The 15,000-nt window shown below is 36.8% G+C and overlaps 1 pseudogene; it reads right to left on the bottom strand.

The window, feature by feature from the left end:
• LOC133535835 (glycerol-3-phosphate acyltransferase 4-like) overlaps nucleotides 1-15,000 on the bottom strand; it is a 24,832-nt pseudogene that overhangs the window by 2,548 nt on the left and 7,284 nt on the right.

Raw genomic sequence — 15,000 nt, 5'->3', positions numbered from 1 at the left:
ATTTAAAACATGTCATCAAAATTCTCAAATTAATCTTAATCAGGAAAAATTACTAATGATGTTCCATAAAAAATTTTTTTTTTTTTTTCAAAAAGATTCGAATTAGCTAGTTTTTCTCTTCATTTTTTTCGGTTGGATTTTGAATTTTAAAGAGTCGAAATTGAAGATAAACTATGTTTCAAAATTTAATTTCGTCACACCTATGGATCATGTTTTGTTTTGCCATGTTATGTTTTTGATTTTGGACATTCAGTCACGTTTTGCACTTCCTGGTTTTGTTTCCATGCCAACGGATTAGTTCCCACCTTGTCACGCCCCTGCCCTCAGTCCCGCACCTGTTCCTGATTATCACAGCCAGTATTTAAGTCATTTTCTTTCTGTTCATCATTCTGGGATCTTCTCACACTCGCACGCACCCTACCCATGCTGTTCCAACCTTCACGTCCTCGTCCACAGTTTCATGCCGAGTGAGTTTATGTATTCATGCCACAGTGCTAGTTTTGTTTTGTTTGTATATAGTCATGCCATCGTGCTGTTTCTGTTCATAGTTCATTCATGCCAATCGAGCATGTGTTTTTGTTTCCTGTTTATATTTTGTAGCCAAGTTTTATACCTCCTTGTGAGCGCCCTTAGTTTGATTATTTTTGATTACAGTGTTTAAATAAAAAAAAAAACATGTACCTGAATTCACGCCTGGCTCGTCCTGTAATCCCGCTGCGTCGAAGGAGCACACACCATCCATGTCCAAGCTTGACAAATTTTCATTTTTTTCCTGTTTTCGCCTCTTTTAAACCGTTCAATAAAGTGTTTTTTTCATCATTTATTCTCTACAAAAAAACCTTCCGTAAAAGGAAAAAAAATGTACGACGGAATGACAGACAGAAATACCCATTTTTTAAATATATATATATATTCATATATATATATATATATATATATATATATATATGTAGGTGTGGGAAAAATCGCAAGACTACTTCGTCTCTACAGAACTGTTTCATGAGGGGTTCCCTCAATCATCAGGAGAAAAATCTCCTGATGATTGAGGGAACCCCTCAATGTCTTGATTGGATTATCCAGAGAATAGTGCTCGATAATCCAATCAAGACATATATATATATATATATATATATATATATATATATATATATATATTGATAATCCAATCAAGACATATATATATATATATATATATATATATATATATGTCTTGATTGGATTATCCAGAGAATAGTGCTCAATACCGTGGTAGAGCGCAATATGTAGGTGTGGGAAAAATCACAAGACTACTTCGTCTCTACAGAACTGTTTCATGAGGGGTTCCCTCAATCATCAGGAGATTTTAATGGAAGCATTCACATACAATGGTTTATATAGGGCACAGAGTGGGTGGGTACAGGCAGGCGTAGGGTGTGGTGATTGGCTCATAAGTTACCTAGGAGGTGTTTCCGTCTGTGGCGGCATGTTGAAATGATTTCACTGCGCTTGTTGAGGGATGATAGATCTGGATGATGTATAATAAACGGTTTCTCTTGTAAGCATAGGTTGCATCTTTTATTACCACTGTTGTAAGGTGTGCTGGATGCAAGAATTTGCCATGTTATTGAATATTCAACATTATTGTCTTTGAGGTTCCAAATGTGCTTGCTGAGTTCTGTAGAATTCCGCAAAGTCTGGTTTCTAAAGGAGGCGTTGTGATTATTCCATCTTGTTTCGAACGCTCCTTCGGTTAATCCTACGTACGTGTCGGATGTGTTAATGTCCTTGCGTGTTACCTTTGCTTGGTAAACGACTGATGTCTGTAAGCACCCCCCGTTGAGAGGGCAATCAGGTTTCTTGCGACAGTTACATTCCTTATTGGTTTCAGAGTCGTTTAGTCTGGGGGTGGGCCGTCCTTTTGCAATTGCTTTGTTGTGGTTTGAAATGATTTGTTGCATGTTATTCATACAGCTGTAGCTCAATTTAATGTAGTTCTTGTTGAATATTTTTCTTAGGGTGTTGCCTATATATGTATATATATATATATTTATTTATTAAAGGTCAATTGAGCAAATTGGCTATTTCTGGCAATTTTTTAAAGTGTGTATCAAACTGGTAGCCCTTCGCATTAACAGTACCCAAGAAGTAGCTCTTGGTTTCAAAAAGGTTGGTGACCCCTGCACTAAAGTGTGCACAATGTATCTTCTGTGGAAAAAAAAAACAAAAAACACTTTTGCATGCATGTTTCTTCAGCTGTGATGACCATTACCTGTCTGTTCATGGGCGGCAGGTACCAAACGCTGCACACGATGGCCCAGCTGCTCATCATCCTCAGCAGATAGTTGACCAAGCCAAACTTGCTGCTGTTCCAGAAGGCGTCCCCAAAGCGCGGGTCATACTGCAACATGCATGCGTGGGTGTTAAACAGCGGCCGGGTGCAGGAAGAAGAAGAAGAAGAAGAAGGCCACCTTGATAGCCACTGGGTGGACAGTGCAGCCGATTTCAAAGCTGCCCTTTTTGAACATCATCACTGACGTGTTGTTGATGCATGTTCCTGCAGATGGAAGATGTGCTTAGATGAAAGTGCATAAGCTGCATAGAATTCATGGAATAGCATACACACCCTCAGGAAAGATGAGGATGGGCTGTTTGGTTTTGTCAGCAACATGCTCTCCAAGCCTGGAAGTCCAAGATGTACACTGGATCAATTTGCACTAAACTGCTTTATCATTTCTATTCTTCTGGCTGTACCTTGTATCAAATCAACCTATTTAAAATGTACTCTACAATTGCATTTTTATGGAAATGTTATGTTTTCAATGTTATTTTTACAAACCCCGTTTCCATAGGAGTTGGGGAATTGTGTTAGATGTAAATATAAACGGAATACAATGATTTCAATCAATCAATGTTTATTTATATAGCCCCAAATCACAAATGTCTCAAAGGACTGCACAAATCATTACGACCACAACGTCCTCGGAAGAACCCACAAAAGGGCAAGGAAAACTCACACCCAATGGGCAGGGAGAATTCACATCCAGTGGGACGCCAGTGACAATGCTGACTATGAGAAACCTTGGAGAGGACCTCAGATGTGGGCAACCCCCCCCTCTCTAGGGGACCGAAAGCAATGGATGTCGAGCGGGTCTAACATGATACTGTGAAAGTTCAATCCATAGTGGCTCCAACACAGCCGCGAGTGTTCAGTTCAAGCGGATCCAAGACAGCAGCGAGAGTCCCGTCCACAGGAAACCATCTCAAGCGGATCAGCAGCGTAGAGACGTCCCCAACCGATACAGGCGAGCGGTCCATCCTGGGTCTCGACTCTGGACAGCCAGTACTTCATCCATGGTCATCGGACCGGACCCCCTCCACAAGGGAGGGGGGGACATAGGAGAAAGAAAAGAAGCGGCAGATCAACTGGTCTAAAAAGGAGGTCTATTTAAAGGCTAGAGTATACAGATGAGTTTTAAGGTGAGACTTAAATGTTTCTACTGAGGTAGCATCTCGAACTGTTACCGGGAGGGCATTCCAGAGTACTGGAGCCCGAACGGAAAACGCTCTATAGCCCGCAGACTTTTTTTGGGCTCTAGGAATCACTTATAAGCCGGAGTCTTTTGAACACAGATTTCTTGCCGGGACATATGGTAAAATACAATCGGCAAGATAGGCTGGAGCTAGACCGTGTAGTATTTTATACGTAAGTAGTAAAACCTTAAAGTCACATCTTAAGTGCAAATCCTTTTCAACCAATATTCAGTTGAATATGCTACAACATGGGTGTCGAACTCTGGCCCCCGTGTAATTTCATTTGGCCCTTGAGGCAATATCAAATTAACATTAGAGCTGGCCCGCCGCAGTAACACCGCATTCACCGCTAATACTCATACTCGTCAACCCTCTCGATTTTCCCGGGAGACTCCCGAAGTTCAGTGCCCCTCCCGAATTTCCACCTGGACAATAATATTGGGGAAGGCCGTAAAAGCACTGCCTTTGGCGTTCCATACATGTCGCCACGTCCGCTTTTCCTCCATACAAACAGCGTGCCGGCCCACTCACATAATATATGCGGCTCATACATGTATGCAAGGCATACTTGGTCAACAGCCATACAGGTCACACTGAGGGTGGCCGTACAAACAAGTTTAACACTGTTACAAATATACGCCACACAGTGAATCCAGAGCAAACAAGAATGACAAACACATTTTGGGAGAACATCCGCACCGTAACACAACATAAACACAACCAAACAAATAGCCAGAACCCCTTGCATCACTAACTCTTCAGGGACGCTACAATATACACCCCCGCTACCACACCGGCCCACTCACATAATATATGCGGCTCATACACACACACAAGTGTATGCAAGGCATACTTGGTCAACAGCCATACAGGTCACACTGAGGGTGGCCGTATAAACAAGTTTAACACTGTTACAAATATGCGCCACACTGTGAACCCACAGCAAACAAGAATGACAAACACGTTCCGAGAGAATATCCGCACCGTAACACAACATAAACACAACCGGACAAATACCCAGAATCCCTTGCATCACTAACTCTTCAGGGACGCTACAATATACACCCCCGCTACCACCAAACCCCGCCTTAACTCAAACCCTCCGCCGAAAAGATGCATTCAATTTGTATTTTTATTTTATTTGATATGCCATTGATAGGGCTTCACAGTGGCAGAGGGGTTAGTGCGTCTGCCTCACAATACGAAGGTCCTGCAGTCCTGGGTTCAATCCCAGGCTCAGGATCTTTCTGTGTGGAGTTTGCATGTTCTCCCCGTGAATGCGTGGGTTCCCTCCGGGTACTCCGGCTTCCTCCCACTTCCAAAGACATGCACCTGGGGATAGGTTGATTGGCAACACTAAAATTGGCCCTAGTGTGTGAATGTTGTCTGTCTATCTGTGTTGGCCCTGTGATGAGGTGGCGACTTGTCCAGGGTGTACCCCGCCTTCCGTCCGATTGTAGCTGAGATAAGCGCCAGCGCCCCCCGCGACCCCAAAAGGGAATAAGCGGTAGAAAATGAATGGGTATGGATGCCATTGATATTTTTTAATTATTATTATTCTAAACTCAATTTTGCATGTCACTATAAAGTTATATAAGATTTCCTTTGTCAATATTCAATGCAAAACTTGTTTGGGTCCCCATTAAAGGATTCATTTGTTCAACCTCGGCCCGCGGCTTCGTTCATTTTTAAATTTTGGCCCGCTCTGTATTTGAGTTTGACACCCCTGCTCTACAAAGACAAGATATTTGATGTTCAAACTTATAAACTTTATTTTTTTTTGCAAATAATAATTGACTTAGAATTTCATGGCTGCAACACGTGCCAAAGTAGTTGGGAAAGGGCATGTTCACCACTGTGTTACATCACCTTTTCTGTTAACAACACTCAATAAATGTTTGTTGAAGCTTTGAAAGTGGAATTCTTTCCCATTCTTGTTTTATGTAGAGCTTCAGCCGTTCAACAGTCCAGGGTCTCCGCTGTTGTATTTTACGCTTCATTACACGCCACACATTTTCCATATTAAACAGGGCTGGACTGCAGACGGGCCAGGAAAGTACCCGCACTCTTTTACTACAAAACCACGCTGTTGTAACACGTGGCTTGGCATTGTCTTGCTGAAATAAGCAGGGGCGTCCATGATAACGTTCTTGGATGACAACATATGTTGCTCCAAAACCTGTATGTACCTTTCAGCATTAATGGTGCCTTCACAGATGTGTAAGTTACCCATGCCTTGGGCACTAATACACCCCCATACCATCATAGATGCTGGCTTTTCAACTTTGTGCCTAGAACAATCCGGATGTTCTCTTCCTCTTTGGTCCGGAGGACACAGACGGCCACAGTTTCCAAAAACAATTTGAAATTTGGACTCGTCAGACCACAGAACACTTTTCCACTTTGCATCAGTCCATCTTAGATGATCTCTGGCCCAGAGAAGCCGGCGGTGTTTCTGGATGTTGTTGATAAATGGCTTTCGCTTTGCATGGTAGAGCTTTAACTTGCACTTACAGACGTAGCAACGAAATGTATTTAGTGACAGTGGTTTTCTGAAGTGTTCCTGAGCCCATGTGGTGATATCCTTTAGAGATTGATGTCGGTTTGGGATCGAAGGTCACGGTCACTCAATGTTGGTTTCCGGCCATGCCGCTTACGTGGAGTGATTTCTCCAGATTCTCTGAACCTTTTGATGATATTATGGACCGTAGATGTTGAAATCCCTAAATTTCCTGCAATTGCACTTTGAGAAACGTTGTTCTTAAACTGTTTGACTATTTGCTCACACAGTTGTGGACAAAGGGGTGTACCTCGGACCATCCTTTCTTGTGAAAGACTGAGCATTTTTTTGGGAAGCTGTTTTTATACCCAATCATGGCACCCACCTGTTCCCAATTAGCCTGCACACCTGTGGGATGTTCCAAATAAGTGTTTGATGAGCATCCCTCAACTTTATCAGTGGTTATTGCCACCTTTCCCAACTTCTTTGTCACGTGTTGCTGGCATCAAATTCTAAAGTTAATGATTATTTGCACACAAAAAATGTTTATCAGTTTGAACATCAAATATGTTGTCTTTGTAGCATATTCAACTGAATATGGGTTGAAAATGATTTGCAAATCATTGAGGGAATACGCGGTAGGAAATGGATGGATGGATGGATGGATGGATGTATTCCGTTTATATTTACATCTAACACAATTTCCCAACTCATATGGAAACGGGGTTTGTGTATATAACTATGCTGCTTTAACTCCTTCTACATTTTGTCCTATTTTATTTATTTTTTAGTCCAATATTACATTGTTTTGTTTCATTTTTATACAAGGGAACGTGGCTTAAATTTATTTGAAATCTTGCCTTTCTCTTAAAGGCCTACTGAAATTAGATTTTTTCTTATTCAAACGGGGATAGCAGGTCCATTCTATGTCATACTTGATCATTTCGCGATATTGCCATATTTTTGCTGAAAGGATTTAGTAGAGAACATCGACGATAAAGTTTGCAACTTTTGGTGCTGATAAAGAAGCCTTGCCTGTACCGGAAGTAGCAGACGATGTGCGCGTGACGTCACGGGTTGTGGAGCTCCTCACATCCTCACATTGTTTACAATCATGGCCACCAGCAGCGAGAGCGATCCGGACCGAGAACGCAACGATTTCCCCATTAATTTGAGCGAGGATGAAAGATTTGTGGATGAGGAAAGTGAGAGTGAAGGACTAGAAGAAAAAAAAAATAGATGGCAGGGCGATTCAGATGTTATTAGACAAATTTACTAGGATAATTCTGGAAAATCCCTTATCTGCTTATTGTGTTACTAGTGTTTTAGTGAGATTATACGGTCGTACCTGTACAACCTGAAAGTCGGAGGGGTGTGGTGACCGCCAGTGTCTCTGACGGAAGCCACGTTTCTCGACGAGGCGAAGGCAGCCAATGCTTCCTTCACGGTGGAAGCATCCGACGGTCGGGGGCGGCCGGTGGGAGGAGGCAAGAGAGTCCGCAGCTGCTTCTTTGACAGGTGCAGGAGGAATGACGCAAGATCTCCGCTCACGTCTACGGCATAGCTCGGTTGGTAGAGTGGCCGTGCCAGCAACTTGAGGGTTGCAGGTTCGATTCCCGCTTCCGCCATCCTAGTTACTGCCGTTGTGTCCTTGCGCAAGGCACTTTACCCACCTGCTCCCAGTGCCACCCACACTGGTTTAAATGTAACTTAGATATTGGGTTTCACTATGTAAAGCGCTTTGAGTCACTAGAGAAAAGCGCTATATAAATATAATTCACTTCACTTCACTACGGTAAGAGCCGACTTATTACCACAATTTTCTCACCGGAACCTGCCGGTTAACATGTGGTCGGGAATCATGTTCGCTTGACCGCTCTGTTCCATAGTAAAGCTTCACCGTCATCTTTCAGGAATGTAAACAAGGAAACACCGGCTGTGTTTGTGTTGCTAAAGGCGGCCGCAATACACCGCTTCCCACCTACAGCTTTCTTCTTTGACGTCTCCATTAACAATTGAACAAATTGCAAAAGATTCAGCAACAAAGAAGTCCAGAATACTGTGGAATTATGCGATGAAAACAGATGACTTATAGTTGTGAACGGTGCTGGAATAAAATGTCCTCTACAATGCGTGACGTCACGCGCACGCATCATCATACCGCGACGTTTTAGCATGATACTTCCCTGCGAAATTTAAAATTGCAATTTATTAAACTAAAAAGGCCGTATTGGCATGTGTTGCAATGTTAAAATTTCAACGGGTGGTGGCGATGCCCATCTCTGCCCTTCGCAAGGAACCCTCTTCGAAACACGATCTTTTGAAATGATCTCTGCATAATACACTGTACTTTGTGTGTGTGGTCCAATCCAACTGTGTTCGCTTGACCGCTCTGTTCCATAGTAAAGCTTGACTGTCATCTTTCAGGAATGTAAACAAGGAAACACCGGCTGTGTTTGTGTTGCTAAAGGCGGCCGCAACACACCGCTTCCCACCTACAGCTTTCTTCTTTGATGTCTCCATTATTCGTTGAACAAATTGCAAAAGGTTCAGCAACACAGAGGTCCATAATACTGTGGAATTATGTGATGAAAACAGACGACTTATAGCTGTGAACGGTGCTGGAATAAAATGTCCTCTACAATCCGTGACGTCACGCGCACGCATCATCATACTGCGACGTTTTAGCATGATACTTCCCTGCGAAATTTAAAATTGCAATTTATTAAACTAAAAAGGCCGTATCGGCATGTGTTGCAATGTTAATATTTCATCATTGATATATAAACTATCAGACTGCGTGGTTTCAGTAGGCCTTTCATTTTTTATTCAAAGTTTTGTGTATGAGAATGTTACTTTTTGTCTACCTTGCATTATGTCCGTCCTTTTTTTAAGTGTTTCAAATTGATTCTCTGTTTTTCTCACATTTAATACATTTTACTTATTATAATTCTAATCGATCAATCAATTAAAGTTTATTTATATAGCCCTTAATGACAAGTGTCTCAAAGGGCTGCACAAGCCACAATGATTCTAAAGAATTCTAAAGAAAATGATTATTGATCATTAAATAATATCTTATGTTAAAACTCCGTCCTATATTGATAATATTTTAATAGTAAATTAAGATACGATTTTTTTTAATGTTTCGAATTGCAACTCTATTTTTTCATATTGTATATATTTTACTTATTACAATTCTAAAAAGAAATAATTATTGATAATAAAACCATAAAAAAATTATATGTTATAGTTAATACCTTGTCCTATATTGATATTTTAAATAATAAATTAAAATGAAAAATGCTAATTTGATAAGGATTTTTAAAATTTAATTCTAATTTTTGTTTAATTTATTGTATATATATATGACCTACTATTAAAAATATTAAGAAAATATTTATTGATAATTAAATAATATCGTATGTTAATAGTCCGTCATATATTGATAATATTTTCAATAGTTAATTAAAATAAGATTTTTTTTAACGTTTCAAATTGCAACTCTATTTTTTCATATTGTATATATTTTACTTATTACAATTCTGAAACTAAATAATTATTGATAATAAAACCATAAAATAATAATATGTTATAGTTAATACCTTGTCCTATATTGATATTTTAAATAATAAATTAAAATGAAAAAGGCTAATTTGATAAGGATTTTTAAAATGTAATTCTAATTTTTGTTTAATTTATTGTATATATATGACCTATTATTAAAAATATTAAGAAAATATTTATTGATAATTGAATAATATCGTATGTTAATAGTCCATCATATATTGATATTTTTAATAGTTAATAAAAAGAAGATTTTTTTAAACGTTTCAAATTGCAACTAAATTTTTTCATATTGTATATATTTTACTTATTACAATTCTAAAAATAAATAATTATTGATAATAAGACCATGAAATAATATGTTATAGTTAATACCTTGTCCTATATTGATATTTTAAATAATAAATTAAAATGAAAAATGCTAATTTTGATAAGGATTTTTAAAATGTAATTCTAATTTTTGTTTAATTTATTGTATATATATGACCTATTATTAAAAATATTAAGAAAATATTTATTGATAATTAAATAATATCGTATGTTAATAGTCCGTCATATATAAAAATTAACATTTTTTTAACGTTTCAAATTTTAACTTTATTTTTTCATATTGTATATATTTTACTTATTACAATGCTAAAAAAAATATTATTGATAATTAAATAATATCTTATGGTTAATACTCTCTCCCTTATTGATAATATTTTAAATGGTAAATTAAAATGACATTTTGATAATATATATTTTTTTATCTTTAAAATTGCATCTCTATTTTTTCATAAAGTGTATATTTTACTTATTAATTCTAAATAAAATAATTGTTGATAGTAAAATCGTTAAATAATAATATGTAATAGTTAATACTTTGTCCCATATTGATGATATTTTAAATACTAAATCAAAATGCAAAATACTATTTTGATAAGGATTTTTTGGAAACAGTTTTTCAAAATGCAAATCTTATTTTTGTTTAATTTATTGTACACATATTATTTATTATTACAATAATCGAGAAAATATGTATTGATAATTAAATCATATCTTATGTTAATACCCCGTCCAATATTGATAATATTTTAAATAGTAAATTAAAATAGATTTTTTTTTTTTCAATTTGCAACTCAAATTTTTTTTAATATTGTATATATTTTACTTATTACAATTCTAAAAAAAAATACTGATAATTAAATAATATCTTATGGTTAATACTCTGTCCCTTATTGATGATATTTTAAATGATAAATTTAAAAAATTGTATTTTGCTAAGATTTTTTTTATGTTTCAAATTGCATCTCTATTTTTTATAATGTATATATTTTACTTATTATTTTTTATTTTGAATAAAATAAGAATTGATGATAAACCCAATAATTAATCATATGTTGGAGGTAATACCTTGTCCCATATTGATATTTTAAATAGTAAATTAAAACAAAAGATACTATTTTGATAAGGATTTTTTTGGAAACAGTCTTTTAAAATGTAATTAATTTTTTTGTTCAATTTACTGTATATATATTACTAATTTTTACAATAATTAACAACATATTTTTGATAATTAAATACAAAATATCTACGTAAATAACATCAAGTAGTCCCTTATTGATAATATTTTAAATGGCAAATTAAAACAACATTTTGATAAGTTTTTTTTTTATGTTTCAAATTGCATCTCTATTTTTTCATAATGTATATATTTTACTTATTATCGTTAATTCTAATAAAACCATTAAATAATAATATGTAATGGTTAATACCTTGTCCCATAGTGATATTTTAAATAGTAAATACAAACCAAAAATACTATTTTGATAAGGATTTTTTGGAAACAGTTTGTTTTTTTATTTAATTCCTATTTATGTTTAATTGTTTGCACACGCGCCCTGCGATGATGTGGCGACTTGTCCAGGGTGTACCCTGCCTTCCGCCCGATTGTAGCTGAGATAGGCGCCAGCGCCCCCCGCGACCCCGAAAGGGAATAAGCGGTAGAAAATGGATGGATGGATGGATGTTTGCACACGCACACACACACACACACACACACCACACACACACACACACACACACACACACACACACACACACACACACACACACACACACATAAATAAATATATATTTATATATAGATAAATATATATATATTATTACAATAATTAAAAAAATATGAAATGACAATTAAATAATATCTTATGTTAATACCCCGTCCTATATTGATAATATTTCAATTAGTTAAAAAATAAAATAAAATAAAAAAGTAAATTAAAATCAGATTTTTTTTTTTAAAGTTTCAAATTGCAACTCTAGTTTTTCATATTGTATATCCATCCATCCATTTACTACCGCTTATTCCTTTTTGGGGTCACGGGGGGTGCTGGCGCCTTTCTCAGCTACAATCGGGCGGAAGGTGGGGTACACCCTGGACAAGTCACCATCTCATCGCCGGGCCCATATTGTATATATTTTACGTGTTATAATTACAAAAAAAAAATATGATACATAAGTAATATATTATTGTTAATACTATGGTTCCGTATTGATAATATTTTAAATATAAAATTAAAATAAGATATTTTTTATGTTTCAAATTGCAACTCTATTTTTTCATAATGTATATATTTTACTTGTTACAATTCTTAAAAAAAATACTATTGATAAATAAATAATATCTTATGTTGAATGTTCTGTTCTTTATTGATAATACTTTAAATAGTAAATTAAAATAAGGTTGTTTTTTTTTTATGTTTCAAATTGCATCTCTGCCCTGCGACGAGGGTGGCGACTTGTCCAGGGTGTACCCTGCCTTCCGCCAATTGTAGCTGAGATAGGCGCCAGCGCCCCCCGCGACCCCGAAAGGGAATAAGCGGTAGAAAATGGATGGATGGATGGATTGCATCTTTATTTTTTTCATATTGTATATATTTTACTCACTTTTAATTCTAAATAAAATAATTATTGATAATAAAACCATCAAAATTTAAATTCTACGGTTAATACCTTGTCCCATATTGATATTTTAAATAGTAAATTAAAATGAAAAAATACTATTTTGATAAGGATTTTTTGGAAACAGTTGTATTCCTATTTCTGTATAATTTGTTGTATATATATTACTGATTATTGCAATAATCAAGCAAAAATATTTATTGATAATTAAATACAACATAATTCAATAAAATCCAGTATTATTAGCGTATTGTAATGACAAATTTAAAAAAAAATAGGAGTTTAAAAAAAATACATTTACTAAAAAGGGACGGTGAGCAGTTGTGCTGATGTTGTAGTTGCACCTTTTGGCCACTAGATGTCGGTCTTTCATTTGCGCTCTGTCAAACCAGATGTGCGGCGAACATCGAACCATGGCTTTCTGGATCATGCCCATCAGTCCACCATGCAGCTGTCCCACCTGACACAAGTGGACAAAACGCCCACGCTGTGTACATACACCGTCTGTGGATTTTATATGCAGAAATATTGTTGTTGTACCAGAGAGTAGCAGCCATCGTTGGCCAAGATGATGACGTCAATAGGTGTTGTGTGATTGGCTACACAAATCCCCCACTCTTTGGTTTGTTCTCTCTGAAATGAAACACACACACACACACGTGAATGCAAGGCATACTTGGTCAACAGCCATACAGGTCACACTGAGGGTGGCCGTATAAACATATGCACCACTGTGAACCCACAACAAACAAGATGACAAACACATTTTGGGAGAACATCCGCACCATAACACAACAGAAAAAAATACCCAGAACCCCTTGCAGCACTAACTCTCCCGGGACGCTATAGTATACACCAGGGTTCCCCACACATTGCAGTGTTGTTGTGATAGTACCACACACAGGTGTTTATTGTTATGATGTCTACCTGTTGTGATAGGTGATAATGGCTGAGATGGATCTTGCACAGAGGTGGTAACAAACTCCATGGACCTTCTCCGTCAGGTAAACCCTCAGCCTGAACCCACACAAAGAGAGACATGAGAACTTTGACACTATTTCCACATTCAGCCATTCGCACACTGATGGAGGGAGCTGCCATGCAAGGGACAAACCACGACTCATCAGGAGCAAGGGTGAAGTGTTTTGCTCAAGGACACAATGGACGTGACCAGGTTGGTAGAAGGTGGGGATTGAACCAGGAACTCTCAGGTTGCCGGCACGGCCACTCTTCCAACTACGCCACACTGTGCCCGTCCTGTTTGTATTTTTTTTTGTAAATACTTGGTTCTCATGTAATTATGATTTGTATTTGAAAATAAATAAATAAAATACTTTATTTCTCTATAATTATTGGACATTATTGTATTTTTCGTACTGAAAATACCTTTTTCTCCTAGAAAATGCCAGAAAACTAAAACATATCCTCATACAATTATACTGTTTTTGGAGAATATATCAATGTTGTTGTTTTTTAATACTTTGTTCTCATAAAAATCTGATTCGTATTTTGAAAAAAAGTTATATAAATTAAAAAAAAGTAAAAATTACAAAAATTTACAAACAGTATACATACATACATATATATATACATGTACATATTTTGATGCGAAATTACTGTATTTTTAATATATATACATATATATATATATATATGTATATATTTTGATGCAAAATTACTTGCATATATATATATATATATATATATATATATATATATATTCATCCATTTTCTACCGCTTATTCCCTTTTGGGGTGACGGGGGGCGCTGGCGCCTATCTCAGCTACAATTGGGCGGAATGCGGGGTACACCCTGGACAAGTCGCCACCTCATCGCAGTATATATATATATATATATTATATATATATATATATATATATATATATATATATATATATATATATATATATATATATATCAATCAATCAATGTTTATTTATATAGCCCTAAATCACTAGTGTCTCAAAGGGCTGCACAAACCACTACGACATCCTCGGTAGGCCCACATAAGGGCAAGGAAAAATATGCCTGCGATGAGGTGGTGACTTGTCCAGGGTGTACCCCGCATTCCGCCCAATTGTAGCTGAGATATGCGCCAGCGCCCCCCGTCACCACAAAGGGAATAAGCGGTAGAAAATGGATGGATGGAACTATACCAAACTACGTCTCTGCATCCTTGGGATCCACTCTCCAATTTCGTAACAGAACAGACACACACACACACACACACACACCACACACACACACACAAAAAATATATGCAACACGTGCACACCCCATCCCACCCAACGCCCTCCGACACAAATCCCGTAGGAGTGATGTATGGATGGTCAGCGCCTGAGAGCTGTGACCTACCACCATGACCTTGAACTACCTTCCCTTTGTTGCTAGATATTAGATTAGATTAGATTAGATTAGATAGTACTTTATTTATTCCTTCAGGAGAGTTCCTTCAGGAAAATTACAATTTTCAGCAC

The sequence above is a fragment of the Nerophis ophidion genome, linkage group LG17 (assembly GCF_033978795.1).
Source record: "Nerophis ophidion isolate RoL-2023_Sa linkage group LG17, RoL_Noph_v1.0, whole genome shotgun sequence".
Classification (NCBI taxonomy): domain Eukaryota; kingdom Metazoa; phylum Chordata; class Actinopteri; order Syngnathiformes; family Syngnathidae; genus Nerophis; species Nerophis ophidion.
This window is presented reverse-complemented; position numbering and strand designations above follow the sequence as displayed.